Genomic DNA, 25,356 nt, shown 5'->3' with positions numbered 1-25,356 from the left:
CAGCAGGGAACATTATGGACAAACAGCCATTCACACTAACATTCACTCTTATGGACAGTTTAGAGGCTTTACTTTGAATGGCGGAAGGAAACCTGAGCACTTGGAGGAGCAAGGAGAGAAGATGCAAATATCCACACAGAAAGGTTAAAGTAGAGATTCAAACCCAGAAAAGAAAGGTAAGTGCGATAAATGGATGGATATATATTCCATCCATCCATTTTCCGTATCATTATCTGTAAGCATTTCTGCAATACATATGAATACATATTTATAGTACATACAAAATACAAATACAAAATATTTTTATTTAAAATAAAAGAGAGCTGGAAGATTTGGGTGGTAGATGGTAAAAATAGTCGGGGCGGTAAACCTAGGGTGGCTTTTCACCTCCTGGGTGATAAAAGGAGATGGATTGACATTTTGTTGAATGATTGAAATTGTAAAGTAACATTTTAGATAATAACTTTATAAATGGGGAGAGGCATGAAAGATTTATCTGTGACTGGATTTGAGTGATTTGCTTCCTGTGAATGGAGTTGAAAAGTGAATGAAGGAGAGCGAATATACGAGGACAAGCCAGGATGGAAAAGACAAAGCGAGTTGCGTATAGACAGAAGCAGGCCAAGACTCGTCCACAAAAGGATATTGATGGTCTCCTTCACACCCCAGCAGCCTGCCATCTTTGGGCCAGTGGATGAACATATTGGCACGTCCTGACCGAGAAGGGATCCTACTCTGGCATGAGTGGCCAGTATTGGTCAACAACAGATATGCAAATAGTGCAGCGTGGCGAAACTACTACAGTGAGTGCACGAGTAATGTAAAATTCTAGATTTGGATTAACAATTGTCCAGATCTTGTATTGACGATGGGAGAGTCCTCCATAAAGATAAAAAAGATTCTCAATTAGATTATATCCTGAGCATTGTGGTAGCCAATGTGTGAAAATGATGTTAATGCACGCTGAACTAACCATTCGAGCTCAATGAAGACAATATGCCCTGGTAAATATGTTTGTGTCATCAGAGAGGAAAATATTAATTGGTGGAAAAATGTGCTCAGTCAGTGTATTTAGGTAATTAGTTGACCTAATGCAAAGCATCTCTTCCCCTTTCACCAGCTCTCCTCATACCCTGATGCACCATCTCATCAGACCATGTGACCTCTTCTGTTGCTGCAGTCCAAACTTGATGCACTGGACGAAATTTCCTGATGAACCTAAAATAATAATATCCTTCACAGGTTAACTTCATTTGACCTCCTCTACATTTTTAAATCCATGTCCAACTGTTCAGTGTTTCAGTCCTTACTGTAGCCTACAACTTGCTGTACTCTAACAAGGATCTGCACAGCACAACAAGTGTTTGATCCATGAATCAACCGATACATTTCCTGGTTCAATGAGAATTGGTATTGAAAGTCTTCTTCATCATGCTGTTCACATTTTGATATGATTAGACCAAGACGACCGCTGACAATTGATAAAGAGTACCTCGTCATTGCAAGGCTTCAAACAAGATGTTCTCAGAGGGAAGTGTCATCAGCAGTTTGCAACAGAGATACAGAGAGACTGAAAGAGTCCCAGAAAGGCATAGATGTGGCTCTCATGGATCAAACACTATTTTGTCGTTCAGCTTGCTTGTTAGAGACAGCAAGTTGTGCAAAAAGTACTGAAATATTGAACAGCTGGACATTTACATTCAGAAGCTCAGAGAAGGTCAAGGACAAGTTCACCTGTAAAACCTACAGTGCATCTTAGGTTCATCCCGAAATTTCACCTGAACATACAGTATATAGTGGTGAAGTTTGGTGGCAAATGAAATTAACTGTTGTGAAGGATTATGTGATATAACCTGGCATTTTGATTGGCTGTGAATCTGTGCTGTTGTGATGCCATTCACTTGCCATTCAACATTTGTAATTGTTGCCAAACAAAGATTTTGTAGCAGACGGTCTGCAACTCCCAAAGATTGCAGGACCACGACTGAATTGTTCAGTGGTGTTTGATCACGTCGCTTGGCGTGTGGCTGGATAATAAGTCAACTAACAAACAAGTGCCAAAGCAGAACACATAGCAAATGAAAAATGACCCAGATGACCCAGACAAGGACACGAGGCTGAAATATAGATGTGAAACACAAGGGCAGGCTGGTAGCTGATTGGCTGGCAGGAATGTGTTGTTGAGACACACAAATCTAATCAGAAAAGCGAATAATATCAAACCACTAAAATGACAAAAAGCAAAGTGAAACTAAGATGTCCAAATTGGAGACTGTTGTTTTGACTGTTCTCTCATTAATTTGATTTTGTTTGCAAATTTGCCATTATGTTTAGTGATTTAATTTGAATGTCATTTGTAATTTTGATTGGTACCTCAAGGACACAATATGGCAGCCTTGTGAGTGTCAAGGTCAAGATCTGCTGATGAGATGATTTAAACCACAACATTTAGCTTATAGTCAGACTGAAAGCCTTTGGGTCTTTTTTTTAAATAAAGAAGGCCATGGCACAGATTCAAGCTATATTATGTATCAAAAAGACAATACTCAATACTGCTATACCATAATGTAAACATCCATAGTTCTATGACTCTTAAGTGAATCATTATTTTCAAATCCATTCCACCAAAGGCATTGGCTAATAGTCATATGTCCACAGACAAATCATTGCAACGTAGTTTCATTTACAAATGTGATCGAACATATTCAAATTGGGGTGGGGCACCGTTTCAATGTTATTGCCATGAATCAATAAATGTAATCAAGTCCCATCGCAGCCGCTTGCTGCCTACATGTTCTGCACTGTGTTCAATAACGGTGGGCGAAGGAGCAGAGAAAGGAACCTGTCAAGCATGAAAGTAAACACCAAGGTCGGCCACGGTGATTGCGGGGTGACTGTCTATTATGCTTAATCATTCAGACGTTAGTTTTTGTGCAAACAGAGTACAATATATGAGGGAGCTAGCAATCAACATGTCAAATGATTGATGATTTGCCTTACAAAACAAGACAAAGTATTGTCAAAAAAGATAAACAAAGATTAGATCAGATGAAGACAGATTATAGGGATGACTAGGTAATAAACTAATCACATCCGCACAATTTTAATACAAGAGATATACAAGTACAAATACAATATAATACAAGTATAGACAATGTTTCTGCATACAAAGATGCCAATGAGCAATTTTGGTTGACAACGTCCAACAATTAGTCAACTGTTGTCGTTGTGGTTTGTCGTACTGTAGAGCTTGCACTGCATCATTATAAGAGGAGTTTCAAATAAATAAAGGAAGTCCTCTCAATATGGTAAGACAAAGGTCATCATATAAAGCACAACCACAGTAAACATTATTCTGACAGTGTCAATCAAAAGTGAGGATTATTATTTGGTAAAAGTAGAACTTTTTAATATAGCTCTGTTATTGGATTATATTAGGCTAGGTTCACGCTGCGGATCTCAAATTGGATATTTTGCTCATATACGATTTTATGTGTGGTTATTCACATTACTTTTCAAATGTGAACGCTATCAGAGTCCAGTCTGAATGTACTAGCGACCCAAAGTGACCTGCGGGAGCAGACATAATGGCGTTCCAATAAATGAAAAGCGACCTCGCCTGACTTGTACAAATCGTTTAGGGCAGCAGACAGCACCCTCCAAAGATCAACCACTATTATTTTAAACCGTAAGTAATATTAATATACAACACAACAACATGCCAATGTGAGAAAGCAATGTGAGCATGATTGAATTAAGGAGTGGGAAAAAAAATTGTAAACTGGATTCTGACTGTAGAGTCAAAGTAAAAAATATTACATGCCACACACTCAGCCCACTGACGAGACATTTTTTAGCCTGATGCAATCATTTCTTACATTTACAACATAAGGACACAATCGATGTCAATGTGTAGGTATAATTTCTCAAGGTCCCATGTAATAATAATAACAATCATCTTTTAGTCAAACTAATACTGACCTCTAATGAGATTCAATACAAGATATGTATCCAAAATGATGATTTTACAAAGACAAAAATGCTCTTCTTTTTATTTCATTAATTTAACAAAAATGTATGTTAAATTTGGTAGCGATTTACAGAACTATAGAACTGTTCTGTAACATACCGATAGGTGCTACATTTAGCCTTTTTAAAATGTGACACAGTATCAACTTATTTTATATATTTATTATCTTGACTCATGTGGTTCGTAGAGACATGGAGGACACAAGTGCATAGACGTAGCCACATGCTGCATTGGAGGATGACGGATGACAGTGCATAACGCCATTGACCGCAGCTCCACAGGCAGTACGCATTATTTGGTTTTAGCAATACAGCAAACCATTTTGCTATGATTGGATGATTCACATTCTGGAAGTGGTAAATGCAGGATATTTGGTTAAATGAAAAAAGCAAACACCTTTGCATACTTTTGCTACTTCAATACCAACATTTTAGAAATACCAGTGATGTCAATCAAAATCATTGTTTACTTTGTATTGGATAGAATTTCAATGTGCTGGTGTACCAGATGTTAATAACAGTTACAGTATGGGAAAATGCACGGCACAATCTGTCTGTCTGTTGGTTTCCACACAAACAGAACTAAGTGATAGTGTTAGTAGTGTGGTAGTGTGTGAGTAGTGTTGACTTAGCTGACATGTTATCATCACACTGCTGCACTGCTTGTTAACACCTCCCTGCTCTGTCCCTTGCTAACAGGGGAGCAGGGATCTCTGTCAGTTTATTTTGATTAACAACTTATGCATGAGGGCGGCACGGTTAGCACATATGCTTCACAGTTCTGAGGACCCAGGTTCAAATCTGGCCTCGCCTGTGTGCAGTTTGCATCTTCTCCCCTGTGGGTTTTCTCCAGGTACTCCGGTTTCCTCCCGCTTTCCAGAAACATGCATAGTAGGATTATTAAAGGCATAGGTGTGAATGTGAGTGTGAATGATTGTTTGTCTATATGTGCCCTGCAATTGGCCAGTTCAGGGTGTACCCCGCCTCTCGCCCAGAGTCAGATGAGATCGGCACCAGCACGCCCGCGACCCTAGTACCCTAGCGGTACGGAAAATGGATGGATGGATGTACACGAGTCACAGTGGAGGCCATTAGAAGCTACAAGGGTTGGTGGATGAGAAAATGCTAAGATGTCACAAGCCACGGTCTGACAGGGAAGTTGATGTAGACTGTAGTTGATGATGATAGAGTTTAGCTGCATCTTCTTCAAAATTAGAAGATACAACATCCAAGTGCAGTACAACACAGAATTCATTTTTTCACTAATGTCAATCAGCTCTGATCACGTCCAAAACACCAGGATGTAAAATGCGACAAATCATAACGGCGGGATCCTTCAGGGGTTCTCCGTGTTCTTCAGTATCTTAGCAACCAAAATGCAGCTTTTTTTTTTCTTTGCTCTGCAGTGTTACAGAAAGGAAAACACTCCCCCCAATGCGGCAGGGTATAACCGCAACATGCCTGAGAGCTGACAAGCAACACAGGCCAAGAAAGAGTCTTAAAAACTCCCAAAACTGCATAACAAAGTGACACAAATTTAGTGAGAGACAGCGGAAATAAAAGGCTACAAACACACATGTTGGGAGACTCAGGAGGACCTTATCACACGCACACACGGAACGCTAACACAGTTAAGTGAATACAAAACACATGCACATGCCCACAAACCATAGCTCTCCTTATGAAGATGTCCTGTTGCCATGACGATGGGCGAGGATGTGTTTGCGGAGTCTCCTTCCCCATGCATCGTGTTTTCCCTCTAGCTCTCCCACTTAAAGCAGATGCATGAGTATAATGCTAATCTGTTGTCTCCACCAAGGCTGAATTAATTTGGCCCACTTCTATTGCTCATAGGGAGATGCCAAACAGAAGATACGAATGCTGTTTACTGCCTTTTCAAACAAAGGAACTCTTTGGTATCACAAAGGTTTGTCTCTGACAGACAGGTGTCTATTACAAGATGTGGGTGGGGGTTCTCCTCAATGGCAGCAGAACTATTTCAGCAAAAGTGATATTTGGTAAAAGTGTTCCTCCATCTACTTTGACTCCCTCATTCATCCGTTTTCTTTACAGGGTTGCTGGAGCCTATACCAGCTATCTTCGGGCGGGAGGCGGGGTACACCCTGAACCGGTCACCAGTTAGTCGCAGTCCCTCATGCATTATACATTGTATTGAAAGGAAGACAAATTTGAACTACTTCTCCTGGTTCAAAATCCCATCTTTCTGATAGGTTGCAATTCATTACCACGAACAACTGTATATCAGTCACAACTCCTGACTCCCACAGTCTCTCCTCGTCTCGGTGCTTGATCTCCTCTTTCTTATTTTCTATATGCTACCCACTCAGACAGTTGGCACAGCTAGGCTGAGGACATGTACAGTAGATTAAAACCATTAAGCAACCACTCTCTCCCCTCAACAAACATGGATGCGAATGAACTTCCTTTACGTCAACCACATCACCTCCGTTTTCCTTCAACATAATACAAGTCCAGTGTACTATTATCATTGCAGTATATTTGAGGTGGGCAGCATTGTGAATGATTGCATCTAGCATGTCTGCCTTACAGTCAAATGTTCACAGTTTTAATCACACCTTAGAACTTTCAGTGTAAAGTTTGCATGTTCCCCCAGTGCTTGCATGGCTTTTGTTTTCAAGATATGCCATTTTCCTCCGACGTTCCCAAAACATGCATGCTAGGTTAATTGAAGACTCTAAATTACCCATTGTGATTGGCCCCTCCGAAACACAGGATAGTGGATTCCCACTGTAAGTGTTGTATTGTAAGTATCTGTACTGATCATACACAGTTTTAACAGAACAAGCATGATAAGACAGTCCATGTACCGATATTAAATGTATGAATGAATCCAAGTAGTTTTGTTTCGGCTTTGCTGCTGAATACACAGAGGCAACACTCAAATAATTCTGGGGTATGTTAACCCTGCGCTTGTGTTTGACGTAACTGTGCTCCACACGGACTGGGCGCATCATCAGAACTGTCTTTTAGTGGCTATGACTAAGTGGTAGCTCGACCACCATAGACCAAATAGTCTATTTACTAGAGCAGTCTTCAAATAAACCAAAGTGATGTCAACATCAGACTGAGCCAGGTGCTTTCTGATGTGATTTTCATCCCAGTGTTAACCCTCACAGCGCCTCTTTTTGCTTTAAACGGCGGAGACAGCTCTTACCACCCAAAGGTGCATTCACATTATTCTACTTGATGCATTTAAATGAATGGCCTGCTTTTTACGCAAGTGTGGGCGTACATATCTATTTTTTTCCCTGAAAGTAATAAGCAAATATATCGTAACAGGTGATCGTCAAGGAATAATCAGTTTCTCGAATTGACAAAAAACAGTCCTTGGACGAATACATTCTAGTTAATTACTAGTAGTTATCATATGGTTGCCAATATGCCAATACTTAGGAAGTATAACGGCCATAACACTATAATTACAAATGGGGGTATAATCACTGAGAACATTCGAAATTACATTAGAGCAGTGTATCCCAACTTTTATTGAGCCAAGTGACATATTTTAAAGAAGAAAAACACCACCACACAAAGATGGCAAAAAAGTGAATACAGTACAGCAATGTATACTGAAATGAAGATTATCTGGACTCAATTTACCTACAACTTTACATAGAGCAAAATCGGGGTGCCTTTAGTTGAATAAAAAGTTGATATATTCGCAAGAAGCCCTAACCTATTCAGTTGTATGAATGGCTACAGATTGAGAGGTTAATTCTTCTGAACACCTCGAGGAAGAGCATTTAACTGTTCTGCCTGTCACTATATGTCGCTGGCATGGATAGACGATCAAAGAAACATTATTTCTTGTAAATACCTATTTATTTTCAAACCAATTCAATGAAATTGGGTAATAATATACTGCAGCTCAGTGTTTGGGAATCACCACATTCAAATTCCAGTTTAGACACTCAGTGACTCGTAACATGTAAATGGCTCCACACTAAAGGATTTCTATGCGGCGAAGTTATGATCAGCGTCAGATGATGAAAGGATCGAAGGATTCATCAAATGTAGTAATGACAAAGTTGTGAGATACACGGCTCCTACAATGCTGAAGTCGAATGGGAACAAAAAAGACAATCACAATACTTCATAACGTAACCTCTCCCACTTGCATAATAATGGTTGGAGAAAGGGAATTTGCATCACCATTTCACAGAGGTTTGCAGCCCAGAGTTCACGTTTAGTAGCTCAGACATCAATTTCACTGTGCGAAATAGATAAGGAACGCTGCCTTGCATCTCCATTAGTCAACTGTCTCTTCGTAGACAGCGAAAGTAAACAGCAGCAAGATGATGCGTCTTGAATCCCAAAAGGGATAAATTGGATTAAAACCTGACCCGTCAGGGTCAAAAACATATTAATACATTTAGCAATATTGCACATATTTCAATAGAATTTTTCAACAAATATAACAGATTTATGGAATGAATTGGTTCCACAGACTGAAATGAAAAACAATAAATCTTTATTGCTAATGTATGAGATGTCTCATGAACACCGTTTAAAATACATGCATCCTTGGATCAGATTGTAAAATTGTTTTAGAACTGTAAAAGAGAACTATTTCCTCATGAGTGCATGTATGCACACATATACACAAACAGCCTCTTAATTCCTGCCAAGCTGATTGAGGGCAGCGCCGCAAAGCTATTACAGCGCTGATTGAAATCATATTTTGTTGACGTGGAGGTCAATGCATGGAGCTCCCAGGCATGTTATGCACATGGGAGTTGATCTTTTTGATATTAATTAAATCACGCTCAACCCGAGAAAGATTAATGACACAGCAGCATGTCATGGGATAGTTCTCCTTACACCAAATTGAAGGCCCACTTTGTCTGTTGAGTTCCATTTTATTGGATAGTTAACCGAAGCACTGTACATTCTAACATTGCAATAATAGTTTTGCACGTTTTTTTCCAAAGATGGCATGGCCCACAACTACAAGTTATATTTTTCCAAGCTTCAGAATGATTCCTGGTTACACTTTTTATACTCACCCCTTAACACATTGTTATACTACTGGGTTGGAATAAATAGAGATGGCACAAAGGTAGAACTTAATATACATGCGTTCAAGATTCAAGATCTTTATTGTCATATGCACAGTGAAAACACAACAGTAGCACAATTCTGACTTTGACAGTCTCCCTACACTTACAGGACTGAAGAAGAAAAGAAAAAAGAATTGCCTGCATCTTTGCACAATATATACAATTAGAATTGTCCTCTTTTTTTTAAACCGTTAATTAATTGTTGATTCTTTTAAGCAAATTGCACAGTCCAGCATGATTTTCCCATAAAGTTCAAACAAATATATTTACACATTTTTATTTTCTGGCATGCATTGCATCTAAATACAGTTATTTCACCCTCGTTTTCTTTGTTATTTTAATGGCAAAGGAGGTGGTATACTATGTCGTAGATTGACTTGGTAACTGGCATAGCATTAGCAAGGTACTTGGTAAAACATCATCACAGTGAGATCACAACCTTCCACATCAAATAAAGATCAAATGATTCAAACTAGCATGGAGTAATGAAATGTAATAACGCTTCAAGTTGATAAGAAAAGCAGAACACATACCGTGGGCAGGAACTGCCACTATAGGCACTTGAACCTTATATGTAGGTCTTCAGAGTAATTCTTCAATAGTTAATAGTCAACACAATTATTAAAAGTTGTTCAGTAAGCTTGTGTATTAAAAACAAGATGTATCAGGCCCCGGGTTGCTCGACTTCTCAGCTTGAATATCATAACTGAAAGCTCTGTAAAAGCCTGAAAATCGAGAGAACTCCTCATATGCTTGACAATGAAAAAAAGACCAACATCCATCTGTATAGTGCATCTGCTCACTCATAGTCTGTTCAAAAAGCTGACGCAGCAATCGGAATTGCCATTCACACATCGTGTTTACTCTCGCGTTTGGCAGGATAGTTGAGATGTGGCCCAAAACCTTGCTTCATATTACAACTCTCAGATGACAGCAAGAGTGGACTTATTTGCCCCAAGTGGTCCACTCACACAAAAACACCTCACAATTGGACACCTGGTCGTTTTGAAAAGAGAACTTGAACCCAAACTTATCTAACAAGCTAAGGCTTTAAACCATCTGAAAAAAATATGATTCAGCAACATAGTTGTAGCTTTGGTTCAAATCTTGGCGAGCGACAGAGGCACTAACAAAGAGGTCTCCAAGAATACATCAAGAAGATGGCCCCCAGGGACAAACTACGAAATGAATTCCAGGCAACAGAAGCCCAGTAAGGAGATGGAGTCAGATGGGCTATCATGGAAAGAAAAGCCCCTGCATGGCATGTACCACAGACAAATTGAAGAAGTGGCTGACATCGAGAGAACATACCAGTAGCTGGAAAAGGCTGGACTGAAAGACAGCACAGAGACACAAATCATGGCAGCACAAGAACAGGCCCTACACACAACAACAAAGAGGTTGGGGTCTACCACATCAGACAGGATGCCAGATGCAGGCTGTGCAAAGAAGCCCCGGAGACAGTGCAGCACATCACAGCAGGATGTAAGATGCCGGCAGGCAAGGCATACATGGAGCAGCATAACCAGGTAGCAGGAGTAGTGTACTGGAACATCTGTACCAAATATGGACTTGAGGCCCCACAGTCAAGATGGCAGACACCATCCGAGGTTGTTGAAAACAACCAGGCCACGATCCTGTGGGACTTCCAGATCCAGACTGACAAACTAGTGGTGGGCAACCAGCCTGACATAGTGGTAGTGGATAAACATCAGAAGACAGCAGTCGTGATAGATATAGCAATCCCAAGTGATAGCAACATCCGGAAAAAGGAACACGAAAAGCTGAAGAAATACCAAGGACTGAACTGGAGAACTGTGATTGGCTGGCGACCAGTTCAGGGTGTACACTGCCTCTCGCCCGAAGATAGCTGGGATAGGCTCCAGCACGCCCGCGACCCTAGTGAGGATAAGCGGTACAGAAAATGGATGGATGGATGGATTCGAGAAAATGTGGGTGGTGAAGGCAATAGTGGTGGCTGTTGTGAACGGGGCAATGGGGGCTGTAACCCCAAAGCTGGGAGGATGGCTGCAGCAGATACAAGGAACAACATCTGACATCTCCATCCAGAAGTGTGCAACCCTGGGAAATGCTAAGCTCCTGCGCAGAACCCTCAAGTTTCCAGGCCTCTGCTAGGAGATACCGCCCGGTAGGAGATACCGCCCGGGTAAGCGAGAAAACTATTCTCTCTCTCTTTGGGCATAGGTATGTGATATTTCAGTTTTTTAATACATCTGCAAAAATTTCAACAATAAATTTTTTTTCTGTCAATATGGGATGCTGTGTGTACATTAATGACGGAAAAAAAGAACTTAAATGATTTTGAGTGAAAAATGTAAAGATTTAAGGGGGTCTGAATACTTTCTGTACCCACTGTGTGTGTGCGTGTGTATATATATATATATATATATATATATATATATGTATATAGTTTTTAAACAAAACTAGCACATTGATTAATGATGCAAAGCTGCTAATTTGGTGATAATGTCAAACGTGCTGCTCAGTGGGTATCACAGCAGCACCACCTGGCCTCATGACCCCGCTCCTTACCAGTCAGTAGGATTCTGGCTTGAGCAGTGTAAGATCAGCTGTGAGAAGGGGGGGGTGTAGGCATGTGTATGTTTGTTGCATCATCACACTGACCTGGTAATGAGGGTATTAGGTCAGCAGCATATTATCCTAAGGGTGTTGGATTTCTATTGAGTCCGCACTGAGAAAGTGCAAATGTGAAAAGGGTGAGTTGTAAACAGCTATATGGTAAGCCATTTAAACGTTAATTTGCTATCCTACTGGTGTGCTGAATTGCCCATGTGTATGGTCTTTGTCTTCACTAGTAATACAATTCAGTGCACTAGTAGAACAACTAGGGTGTTCGAGTAGAACAACACTCTGACTAGTAAAGTTTTGTACACCCGTGCCTTTCACTACTTGATGGCATTTCTTTCTGCGTACTAGTACAACTACTCAACTCAACTTTATTTATAGAGCTCTTTAAAAAACAACAACTGCATCTGTGACAAAGTGCTACGACAAAGAACAATTGGAATGCAGAATGACTACCTACAGTAGATCTCTGACTAATGACTTTTTTTTCCACTACTGTATACCATTTCTGCACACCTAAATTCAAGAGTAAGACGTAGTTGTTCTACCAGTGCGCCCTAGTTGTTCTATTATTTCGCTGAATTGTCTAATGAGTGAGGACAAATAGCGTACTAGTACACATTATCGAATAAATGCTTAGACGGCTTGCCATACATCTACACTATAATGTACTACTACTACGACTACAATCATTTTTAATTTCCATCACATTTCTTTATGTTTCAGACCACACTCATTTCAAGTTTCTTCAACAAGCATCCATCCGTTTTCTGTATACTTTATTCTGTTCCAGATAACCTGCAAACTAGCCTATCCAAAAAGGAGAGGTTCCCTGGGTGTATTGCATCACGTCATTCACAGGGCTGACACATTGAGACAGACAGCCATTCACACCCAATCTTCAACTAACCTAATGTTCATGTTTTTGGGCTGTCGGAGCAAGCTGGAAACAGTAAGGTCGCAGGCAAAATGAACACTAAGCCCAAACGTGAAACTTTTCGCTGTAGGGCAACAGTGATAACTAGTGCGCTACTATGTTACCAAATCATTTGATTAAAATTTGGCCATGTCATGGGATGGGGCATGTAACATTGATGATTTATCTGCTGCTAATATTAATAGTCAAGCCGTAGGGGAGTGGGTGTAATTGCATTCTTGCGATGACTGACTGCGTAATGCGGTGAGCAAAAGTAAGAGATTCACAGGAGTTTTGGACGCTTTAGCTGCGTTTCCACCAAGCAGTACTCCACCTAACGAAGTCTAAGCCCAATATTTGCTTCCTTAGATAGATGACAGATAGATGTTAGATGGTTAAATATCTTTTTAATCTCGTGAGGGAAATTAAGTTGACACAGCAGCAACATTTATTTGACATGTTCCTATTAATAATATATGTACAATCAACAAAAAACAAAGTATAAATGAATGAGATTGAGACATTTATGAGGGATTAAAAAATTGAAATCTAATATTTAAAAACCCAGAAAATTAAGATGTTGCATCTTATGATTCGTTAAGTAACAAATCTAATTATTTTCTTAATATGCCACAGTAATATTTGTACAATGAATGCAGAGTGTGAATTATTATATTGACAGATATTCATTCATTCATTCATTTTTTCCGTACCGCTTATCCTTAGTAGGGTTGAGGGGCGTGCTGGAGCCTATCCCAGCTATCTTCGGGCGAGAGACGGGGTACACCCTGAACTGGTCGCCAGCTAATCGCAGGGCACATAGAAACAAACAACCAGTCGCACTCACATTCACACCTACGGGCAATTTAGAGTCTTACCATGCGTGTTACTGAGATGTGGGAGGAAACCGAAGTACACGGAGAAAACCCACCCAGGCACGGACAGAACATGCAAACTCCACAAAGGCGAGGCCGGACTTGAATCCCGGTCCTCAGAACTGTGAGGCAGATGTGCTTACCAGTCATCTACCGTGCAGCCTTCAATAGATATGTGTGTGTGTGTGTGTGTGTGTATATATATATATATATATATATATATGAATTATAATATACCCTCTATAGAGTATAAAACATCTATTGAAAACTTGAAGAGGAATTAGAGACAATAAAATAATCCAAGATGCTAATTTATGTAAATGTTCAAATTATATAGTCACATATTCTACAGTCACATTGGAACAATGAGTGCTAATTGAGAGGTATAATGAGGATGTTAGTATAGAAAGTTTACAGTATGTATAATGCATATGCTAAACGTATAATATTGACTTCACCGACTGTATGCAACAAGTACTGTATAACATTATCGCACAGGTTCCAGGAAGTATATTTCAAAGACACAGGAGAGTTTTAATATAAATGAATGGTATAATGGTATATTAATTATATTATACATCATAAATGGTATAAAAGATGATAAAAAAATAGCTATACTGCATGTACATTTTTTTTAAGAGGAACTAATGACATTAAAATAATGGAAACTGTTAACCCGAACAGCAGATTCATATTTTTCACATTTTCTTTCACCACTATGATGACTGAAACAAAATACTTTTACTTTTACTCCATATAAATGGGAATGTGGTAATACAATAGTTAAAAGAGCGGTCTGCTCAGTCATCTCTTGTCCTTCACTGATTTAAACGTCTCCATCTTCAGTCCCGTGGTGTCACCAACCTTCTTAATGAGTTCTATCATCCGTTTGGCGTCCCTGGCACTGATGCTGCCTCCCCACCAGCTCACAACAGCAAAGTAGATAGCACTTGCTTCCATGGACCGGAAGATTGTGTCCAACGTCATTCTGCACACATCTTAGGATCTGAGATTCCTCAGAAAATAAAGTCGGCTCATAGACCATATGCAAGGCAACGCATTAAGCATTTCTGGTGGAAGGATTAGGCGGCGTACGAGTTTCCGGTGACCATTTGTTTCTTACTCCTGGGACGTCATCTGGTGGAAAAATTACCTCATTCTTTAAGTGTGTGATAACGTGGGGTTGTGTATATTCAATACTTTGGCACTGGTATTTTTCGAGGTTGAAAGTTCATCAAAGGTTTTCATTTCTTTTTTTTTTCCTCCAGTCAACACTGCAGTGAGACGCAATGTTCAGGAACTCGAGTTTGAGTTTCAACACTTTTCCCATGTTGTCACTCCACGTTTGCTTGGTGACTAAAAGTTAGTACGGCGCCGTACCCCAAATGCTGTAGTGTCGTGTGCGTAGAGTCCATTATCATCTTTTACACGGTGTCCAGTCCATTGTTCATGTGTAATTCCAACTACTTGTACTGCGGCATTATCTCGATGCCCTTCCCCATGATGTTACCAGCCGTTTATGCACGCATGCAATCATAAACTGCCAACTTGTACAACATGAATAAACAGAACAACTGAAAATAGAATAAAAGCTATAAAGATCACAATAATACAGTGTTGCATTATGAAGTGAGGGCATTCCATAGAACTGCCCCAGTGTTAGCCCCTTGACAGATTTCCTCACTGGTCTGACTTCATCGTTCTCTTTGTATAATTCTCAAAGCGATGATGACTCATATTTGCCACGGCCGAGCTCGCACCTTTCGAACCATATCCCATGGTAACTTGTCTGGAGGGATCGCAGTGAGTCCTCTTCTCAGCAGAGGTCACGCTGGTCTCTCACAGCTATCTGCATCTTCAGTCACTCTATGTCATAACAATCTGTGACAGCCGTGTCTGCATCGTAACCTCCCATCTTGGATAGGATTATTTTTTTTACAAATTTACATAGTCATATGTTATGTTATGTTTCTTGTGTCATTCCTAGTCCAACATCCAATGAGTAAAAACATATAAAAAATGAGCTCAGGCTTCGAATAATTTTGGGCTTAACTGTCGGTTTACTGTGAATCCAACTGTCAAGGCCGATTTCCAAAAAGTGCTGGTTTCATTGGTGAAGACCAGTATAACAGATAAATATTGAGGAAAAAATCTATAGGGTGATTTATGATGCACTCCAGAGAATTAACCGCAAAATTCCACTGTTCCACTCAGCTCTTTGCTTTACTGTCAAACAGCAACTTTGCAGTTTTGCTTCACTTTCAGTGGCCTCAATGTTGTTTGTAGCAGCTGCAGCAGCTGTTTTCAGCGGGAGAAGAAAATGCTGAGCACATAAAAGCAAAGAGACAATTAGCAACTCGCAAGTGAAGACAAAAAATCTGAATGAGTTAGAAAGCAAGTCAATGTTTCTCCTTAACTGCTGAACATGGATATAACCACATTTACTTAAATTGACCAATTAAAGGTCCTTTAAAGGTAACAATACGTGGGTTGTGGAATCACAAAAAGATGACATGACTTATATGTTCTTATCTTTTTAAATCAATAGATTTTCAAATCTTTCAGATTGAGCATTTTATTTTGACACTGCAAGCGATCAGAGCAGCTCACTCTGTCAGTAAATCTTTTCCAAATTTAGCTCTTCTCCTCTTCTTCTAACATCAAGCCCATTTGGTGAATCATTGTTGCGTACTGCATAATTAGTAGACATATGAGGAATCTCTGAGTAAGCATTATGTTAATGCATTCTGAATCTCAGTCACTCTCTAGTTTGACTCAGCTCCTGCAGGAAATAAGATTGCTGGTAAATTAAGCTTATGAATACAAGCATAAAACAAAAGACAAATATGAGAAAATAAGATAAATTAGGTCACTCGAAGAATAGTGCAATGGAAAATGACGGTGAAAATATGTCAATTTTCAAACAAAGTGACCAAGTAGGTGCTAATTTATTAATACTGCATGGTACGGAAAATGAATGAACGAATGAATGAATGAATGCACTGCTATCCTGTCAAAGTACATGTCAGTACACTGTAAAAAAAGAAAAGCATGTAATAGGATGTGATGTGATAGAGGTGACTGAATTGGAAACGTTATGCAGAAAAGTCATGGTGAATGGCCTACCAGCAGAGGTTCAGGGTAAAAAAATCATCTAAGAATCAACATCTAAGGTTGGGTACCGCATATTGAGAAACAAATGGAATCGGGACTAACAATTACAATTCTCCCGCAGCCATGCAAATAAAAAAAAAATTGGTTCCTAGTTTGGATTTCTCTAGTCCGCTGACGGAATGGAGCGAAAACCATCGAAGATGTGGATGTGCCCAGTGGCGGCCGCGGTAGCCATTGAAAGTGTGTCTTAACTTTGTTAAAATAAATGGCCCGTTGCCTCAGTGCGACACTTGTAATACGATTATACTGTGCAAAGGAGGTTTCATGATGTATAAAAGTAACAGGGTGCCACCTTTGACGTGCCCCCTCCTGCTCCGAGCCTGCATCTACAGTGAAACAATGCAATAAGTCCAATGCCAACATTGAGGCAGCTAACATGTTTAACTGTGCCTAAAACGGTGGGTCAAGGTAAATGCAAACAACGAGCTAACATTAGCATATCTATTTTCGAGACCGAGCGAGTGGAGGAGACACTGTCTACAAAGCTCACACACATTGCCTGAAGAGGCAGATATGATAATTAAACAAAAACCAGCTTAGCCCTTCAGTGGGAGCTCAGTAACATGCTTTAAGTCCAGCAGCATTAGACACACGTGTAAATTTATTTCCATGAGGTTTTCAAAAACAAAGATCTCTTGAGAAAGTCTACACCTAAACACCTGTGGAAAGAAAATTATATACACTCAAGTACAAGTAAAAAATAACAATCATTGTAATCCACAAAAATAACTGGTTAGCTTCTTTTAAACAAGGGGTGTCCAAACTTTATCTTCCAAGGGCCACATACAGAAAAATTAAAGGAGACAAGGGTTACATTTATTTAACACAATAAACCAGTCCATCAGTGTAGGTAAAGATAAGGGAAGCTAAAATATATTTATTGTCATATTTACTGTAGAGTTAAAAAAAATAACATTAAAGACTTTTCTGGATTTTGGGGTGGCCAGTGGCACTAATGAATGATGTGTGATTGTTTGTTTAAGCAAGGAAGTGAGAGATGAGAAAAAATGTCATCTCTTTCCTTGCCACCCAATGCAGAAAGTAGGTACTGCAGTAAAATGCAGGCAAATGACACAGGCTGGGTCAAATGTTCATTTTAGTCTATGCTGCAGGCTGCTAAGAAAATTGATAGACATAATTTGGACACCCCTTATTTAAACCATGCAATCTTTTTTTTTTTTTGACCCTGCCCCCTAATAAAATTGGAATCGAGAACCGTTTGGAACCGGAATCGAAACGAGGAACCGGAATTGCTGAAATTGTAACGATGCCCAGCCCTGAGTGCATCCCTCACCCCATCCATTTTGAACTGCTTGCAACCATGTTCATAAGGAGGTTACAACATAGGTCATGACTCAGTCATCAAATTAAATAAGTCTCTCATTAAATTGTGGCTCGAATAAAAGGACAAAAAAAAGCAGCAGTCATGACGTCTCCCCTCCAACCGCCCCCTCAGCCTCAAACCTCCCAACTTGTTTTGATCTTCCTCCTTTCTGCTCCCTCTCGCCCACCATCACAAAAACATGCACATGTGCTCATCTGTCCTCCTACGCAAACCACTGGCAGGGGTGAGTCCCCAACATGAGACAAAATTTGAATAGGTGGGGGTTTATGCAAAAACACAAAATTCAGTGCAGCACTGCTGACAAGTGGTGGTGTCTCCATGGCAACTAAGGGAGCAAGGCGGTGTCAAACAAACATACGTTTTTGAAACCTTTCAAAAGAAATGAGATGTGGAGTGGTGGTAGTAGTGACGAGATGGGGTCAATAAAATTTAGTTCAGTCTGTGCTGTATCAAACGCCCTAGAAAATAGACATTGCAGACTACCAGTACCGAATATTAGCCTAGCCTACTCTGCCACGTGGTCTTATTCTAATTCAGTTACTTACCTTTTTCCGCACCTAGGTTTTCTTTTCAACTTATTTTTTAAGAACTGCATCATTAAAATAAGTTGACATAGTTTGTCACAAAACAAATCTACCACTAAAATAACTGTCAGTCATTAGGATTTTCATTGACAGAAAGATTAGGCACAATCTAACTGAAGCAGATTCAAGTACTCCATCACAAAATCTTTTTTTTTTTAAATGGAAAAGAGGTCTTGTTTAACAGTATGTGCATTACTATTGGGTGCATTTTGCATAGCTGTTTGTGATATCCATGTAACATCTATTCATTTCCAGCGTGCGTGGGAATATTTTCCAATGGGGGTAGTCGATGCAGTCAGTTGGACACTGAGTGAAGTCAAAAGCATTAACCCAGCAAGCAGAGCACGCTGACAATCGTTTGTGCTTCACACGGTTTCATGAGCGCAAGTGACACATCACAAATGTTCCAAAATGACACATTTGACACCAGTGGCTGAGTGAGCTGCTGCATCCCACTGTGGATCAACTGACCACTCAATTTGTGGAACAAGCTGGGCCACCATCTGTGTTCAGTCAATCTCATGCATAGAGGTGTGGACACAAAGTGTTACCTGCCCAAAAATGTCAGTTGTCATTCAAATCTCATTCTTGACAAATTCTTCAATTAGAAGCTACACTGTCTCTGCATGCTTAGTACTGTTTCTCATGCGCACTTTACACATACTCAGGGGCGTTTCTAGACCTCAGGGGTCTCAGGCATTATGGAGAGAGGCCCACATTCCCATTCATTCTTTTAAGCATAATGTTTTTTTCTTTTCATCCTCTTGTTTTTTTTTTTTACTTTGTGTCCCCTGTGTGATAAGTTTTCTTCATTTTGCTGTGCTGTAGGTGTACTGCGACAAACCTGCTAGTAGGGCATCCTATTAGGAAGATTTTTGGGTCCCATTAATGAGCTTTCCGTAGCTTGACATTTCATTGCAGTGTCTGGTTGAAGTTGTGTCGTTGATATGGACCAATATCTGCCGTCTCTCAGGACTTCCTACTCACCACGACCCAGCAACAACTAGCAAGGGACCTATGCGGGGGATTCCCGACAGAGACACATTATTGTTGCAGTGTCGAAGCAGTGCTCCATCATTGTGTGTGCGTGTATACAAACACACACACACACACACACACACACAGACAGACAGACCCTATTCCAAAAAATGTTAATATCATGGAAAAGTTTATTTATTTCCATAATTCCATTCAAAATGTTAAACTTTCATAGATTATAGATTCAGGGCCCACGATTTAACGAATTTCAAGTATTTATTTGTTTATGTTTTACATCATTTGGGCTTCTAGCTCATAAAACCCACAAAATCATCCATCCATCCATCCATCCATTTTCTGAGCCGCTTCTCCTCCCTAGGGTCGCGGGCGTGCTGGAGCCTATCCCAGCTATCATCGGGTAGGAGGTGGGGTACACCCTGAACTGGTTGCCAGCCAATCGCAGGGCACATACAAACAAACAACCATTCCCACTCACATTCACACCTACGGGTAATTTAGAGTTGTCAATTAACCTAGCATGCATGTTTTTGGGATGTGGGAGAAACCGGAGTGCCCGGAGAAAACCCACGCAGGCACGGGGAGAACATGCAAACTCCGCACAGGCGGGGCCCCGGTCCTCAGAACTGTGAGGCAGACGCTCTAACCAGTCGCCCACCGTGCCGCCCCACAAAATCAGGAATTCAAAAAATTAGAATACTGTGACGAAATTACCCTTCTCAGTTTTTGTAGAAAAAAAAGAAAGAAATTAGGGTCACATTAAATCAATCAAAATACGGTACTTTCAAAATGATATGTTCATCTTCAATACTTGGTTGGGAATCCCTCTACTCTAAAATTCTCTAAATTGTCTCGAAATCGCCCGTAGGTGTGAATGTGAGTACGAATGGGTGTTTGTTTCTATGTGCACTGCGATGGGTGTACCCCGCCTCTTGCCCGAAGATAGCTGGGATAGGCTCCAGCATGCCCGCGACCCTAGTGAGGAAAAGCGGTACGGAAAATGAATGGATCGACTCTGATTTAGCAAGTACGTCACAGACGGGCACTCCATTGCTTCTAAACCATGTAATGATCATGTTAATCGTGCAACTTCTTTTGCGCAACATAATCTTATTACAAGTGTTGCACTGAGCCGATTTGTCATTTATTTCACTTATATATTCATTTAAGCCATAAGAAATTCATGTTTGTCACCGCTATCATTTGTACTCACAAGTACTTCTACTTCACAACTGTAGGCGGAGAGCCGTAGAGACCCCAGGCCCCCTCTGCTTTTATTTCCTTCCTAAATTCCAAGAACAAATTAGGGCAATAATGGCAAGGTCAATTCCACTATGAAACGAAGCATGACAAACACACGCTAACCTAATAAAAGCTATTAGGTAGGAAAGCTGTTGGTGCAATCAAATTCAAACGACACTCCTGAGTCAGTCATCTTGTTTAAGAAGTAAATGTGACGGCATCATTCTCAGTGGTTCAACCAATGTATTTGTCCCAATCTTGCTGCACTGTGATCCCCTGCCAGGTCTTTGAAAGCATCACAGCAGATGACAAGACTAATCCCTATCTTGTTATTGTCAGCCAAGTTAATGCACCCGACACTGTCCAGTACACGTACTGTACTGTATAGTGGATAGTACTATAGTACTTTTAAACATTAAGTGTTATAAATGTAGCCTAAATTATTCAAGGTTCACGGATCATTTTTATGCGCATGCGTTGCCATGGGGCTAAAATAATCAGCCAAATATGGGTTGCAGTCGTCACAAGAATTTACAATGCAGTCATAAAAAACGTTAAGCATGCATTTAAACACCATTATTTTTAAAAGGGTTGGGGGATAGCAGTTGAAAAAAAGTATTTTCAAAACTGATAAGACACTGACCTAAAAACACCAAATGCTATAATTAAAAGAAAAGAAAAAAAGTGCTTTATTCGTATAGTATCAGAGGGTGGAAACTCAATCAAACAGCTATTTCAAATTTTTAATTTGTTTTTTTTCCAATGGAATGGTATAGGTTAGAATCACACATTATTATTTGCTAAAGTTAGACAACTATTTATTGTTATAATTGTTTTACAGCACAAAAAAGCTGAGTTGTTTTCGTTTTGTATATCCACTGCTTGGGAGTCCCACCAGCTTTTTCTTTTTCTTTATATAAAAGCATCACTGCTATTTACTGTACATTATTCATACATGCATTTTCTATGGCGCTGGTCCTCATTAGCTTTCACAGCCAACTTTAGGCAAAAAGTAGCGTATACCCTGGAATAGTCACCAGACACTTGTAGTGCACATATAGATGAACAACTATTCACACCGATGGACAATTTATACAGTAGTCGTCAGTTACTATGAATTATTTTTATGCAAAATCGTACAAAATTCTGCCGAGAAAAAAAACAAAGGTTATGGTTGCGGGGGCAATGTGAGCCCATTGAAGGATAATTTTCGAGGCTGTATTGAAAGAAAGGACATACAGTACGAGCAGTATTGTTTAACGATCATCAGCTACATTGTGACTTCCATATCTTTAAACATGCAGCTTTCTAAGCTGAATTCATTTAGGATGGTAACACTGCCGAAAACCAGCATGTCGCCATACTTGTATAATAGTATGCATACGGGCCTAGATGCTAATATAACAGCCATGGAAGTTTGTTGAACTTTGTGTAAAAGGATTATTTTGAGGGGAAACGTGCCTGGTCTTGACAGATAAACAGGCCAGCAACTGCAGGAGTGTGGCGAGGCGATTAGTTTTGTTTTCAGTCATTACTTTCTAAATGTCTGTGGATACACAGTGCACTCAAGGCCTGGAAATCCTTATTTATAGTGCCTGTTTAGATGCTAGCAAAAGTTCTTGGTGTGAATGATGCCAATAGAGTTGGTTTAAGATTCAATAAAAGGAGGGCCATGAGGCTATGTTAGATTCAAGCAGTGAATGGCCACTATATTCGGAGAGGGCTGACCTAGAGCACATCAGGATACATATAGTGCCTACTTCAGTATGCTTATTGATTAGACGCCATCACTAAACATCACCGTGTTTCATTTTGTCACAACTGTTTGAGGTAAAGATATTCTACTCTGGTTCACATTCCTTCTTGATGTACAACCCATTAATTATGAATGTGGACAGCAAATTGTCAGAGGAATCTGTTAGTAATGCAATAGTCATATTCTCTACCTTCATGTGTGTTTATGGAGGCCCTGCCACATGCCCTTGCATCATGTAGGAAAACACATAACATGCCTTTCTGCAAAGACTTTTCCAAAAGCATCCTCATGCTGTTTTGTACGAAATCTTGCCGTCTTAATACAATATATAGCCTCATGGGTACAATAACACACACTCTGTGTGAAACACAGCGCAGCAGGCATGTAGGTGGAGGCCCCAAGAATGAACGACGGCAAACATTTTGATGAATCCAAATAATGTTGCGGGAGATCTGATGTTCATTTAGAGCAACAAGAGATCCCGGGGTTGTCAGCAAGATGGAGTTACAGACCTCCTCATCTAAGCAAAGCAAGGGTAATGCCAGACTCTAACTCCCAAATGAAAGGGCCACCTGCCTTTCCAAATACAACATTGTGTCGACTGCTGGGAGGTACTCGGCTCCAACCATCTGCTCAAATGGCACAGACTGATAGATGAAAAGCCTCTCTAAGCCTACGCTGTCTGTGTCGAAGTAAAGTAGCACGTAGCAGCCTGGGCGGGAGAGAGACCGTCTGCAGTGCAGCAATGGACAAGGAGGACCACATGCATCTCCTCCAACAGGCTGCTCAGTGCTGGGCCAAAGGCGGGATGACGTAGAACAAGAAACAAGATTACCCCGAAACCTGTAAATCCACAACCACACTCGTGGCATCCAATTCATGATGAAGCACTGAGAATTTCCTGAAAGTAACCTTGTGTTGTTGCTCTCTCACTCGCAAGTCAGGAAATGAGACCGTTGACACACATCCACACATTAAGAAAATAAATGACACATGCGTCCCACTCAAAGCTGACCCACCCTTCATGCACTTTACGTTCAGCTGCGCACACCTCAGCAAGTTCAGTATTCCCTCGCGTGCATGCATATAGATGGTGCAAGAATCTGTCACAACAACACTGAGTGACATAATAATGATGTTTTAAATAAACACACTTCATACAGAATGGCTTACAAATACCTTATTAAGGCTGCACTACAAATAAAAGTGTGTACAAAATATGCATTGTGCATCGAGCAACTCCCATTTCTGCATCAAGATTTCAAGTTGCTGCAGTCAAACAGAATTTATTACAGGGCTCATTTGCAAATCAACAGTGTGGTTGTGTTATGAAACATGCACAATTGAATACTGCCATATGTTAATCCTAGAACTTCTGCCAAAATATTATCTATCTCCCTGGGGAAAATCAAAAACATTGCAAAAAGCTCTCCACTATAAAACATCGCATGCAGAGTATAATATATCAGGACCAGATAACTAACTTACCTGGAAAAGTGTCTACAAGCAGGAGGCATCTACGAGCACAAGCTGTTTTGTCACCGAAGACAGCAGAAAATCATACGGTCATGTGCACGGTACACTTAATTACAGACTTCATGAGCTCTCTGCTTGTTTGCAGTCTTCCTCCCCTATGCCTTTACATTCATTCAGACACACTGATCATCAGTGCTGGAGGAAAAGCCACCAGGGGTAAAACAGCGGTTATATGTCAGTGAGATGCTGCAACCGCCGCTGCGATGAGTTGCGAGCGCACCACTAGGAGCATCCACTGCAGCACAGCAGAGTTGCGGTGCAGCAGGAGAGAGGAGAGTCAGGCAATACACACATTTGTCGCTGCTGGTTCCTACACCATGGCTGGAGCTAAACTGTGACTGGAATTCTGGATTCTGGATTTCCAATACGGAGTCTTTCCCGGAATAGATGGAGAGTTATTTGGTGATGTGGCGTCAGACAGAGGACAGAAAACGAGCAAAAAAGAGTGAGATGTCTGTTATATTACATATATACTGTAGCACCCAGCAGAGTTGTGTTATTCCGCATTGAAGGTGTCAGTCGCCGGTCTAGAATCTGAACTTAAAGGGTGCCGAACCCCAAAACCCAAGAAGTTTTAAACCACAAAATATAGTTTTACAAAAAATAAATAAATAAATGAATTCAATTTGTCACACATTACAATGTCAGTTTCAAATGTATATAGTGTGTTGTCGTGTCACAAACTAATGAAGAAAAAGCAATGACGAAAACACTTGATTTATATCTTAAAATACATAGCCCTTCCCTCACATTATCTATATTCTTCGTCTTCTCTTTTGAAGTACTTCTTCTCTTAACACCTCTTGCTGCTAACTGTATTCTTCCGGAAAAAAGTGTTGCAAAAAAGCCAAAGGTAAAAGCAAAATATACAAGCAGCACTCTGCTTTGTGTCTGAAAAAAGGTCTAGAGCGTATAGTGCACTGATGTCCAAAGTGTCAGTCTGTATGCATTTAAGGGTTGTTTTTTTTCCTTAAAATTGTGGTCAGATTCCAAATTTTATGAGCTTTATGGAGTTCAAGAATTGACTACATAGTAAAATGTCTTGTGTTGTTTTAGGGTTAGTAACATCCACATTAGTTTCTACAATGTACACAAATATACTATGGTGTTTTATTGCTTCCTTATGCTATGTCTCATATTGCTAGAGGACTGACAGACTGAGAATGTCATTGTGCCATGTGACGTCATCTCCAG

At 40.2% G+C, this 25,356-nt stretch overlaps 1 protein-coding gene across 7 annotated transcripts in view; it reads right to left on the bottom strand.

The window, feature by feature from the left end:
* dlgap2a (discs, large (Drosophila) homolog-associated protein 2a) overlaps positions 1-24,371 on the bottom strand; it is a 129,315-nt gene extending 104,944 nt beyond the window's left edge. For all 7 annotated transcript variants that reach the window (XR_009791566.1, XR_009791567.1, XR_009791568.1 and 4 more), the window contains exon 1: positions 24,115-24,371. The gene's annotated coding sequence lies outside the window, so the exon portion shown is untranslated. The remainder of the gene's footprint in view (positions 1-24,114) is intronic.
* Positions 24,372-25,356: the final 985 nt, after the last annotated feature.

The sequence above is a fragment of the Phyllopteryx taeniolatus genome, chromosome 13 (assembly GCF_024500385.1).
Source record: "Phyllopteryx taeniolatus isolate TA_2022b chromosome 13, UOR_Ptae_1.2, whole genome shotgun sequence".
Classification (NCBI taxonomy): Eukaryota; Metazoa; Chordata; class Actinopteri; order Syngnathiformes; family Syngnathidae; genus Phyllopteryx; species Phyllopteryx taeniolatus.
The sequence above is the reverse complement of the archived record's forward strand: the minus strand, read 5'-3'. Positions and strand labels throughout refer to the sequence as shown.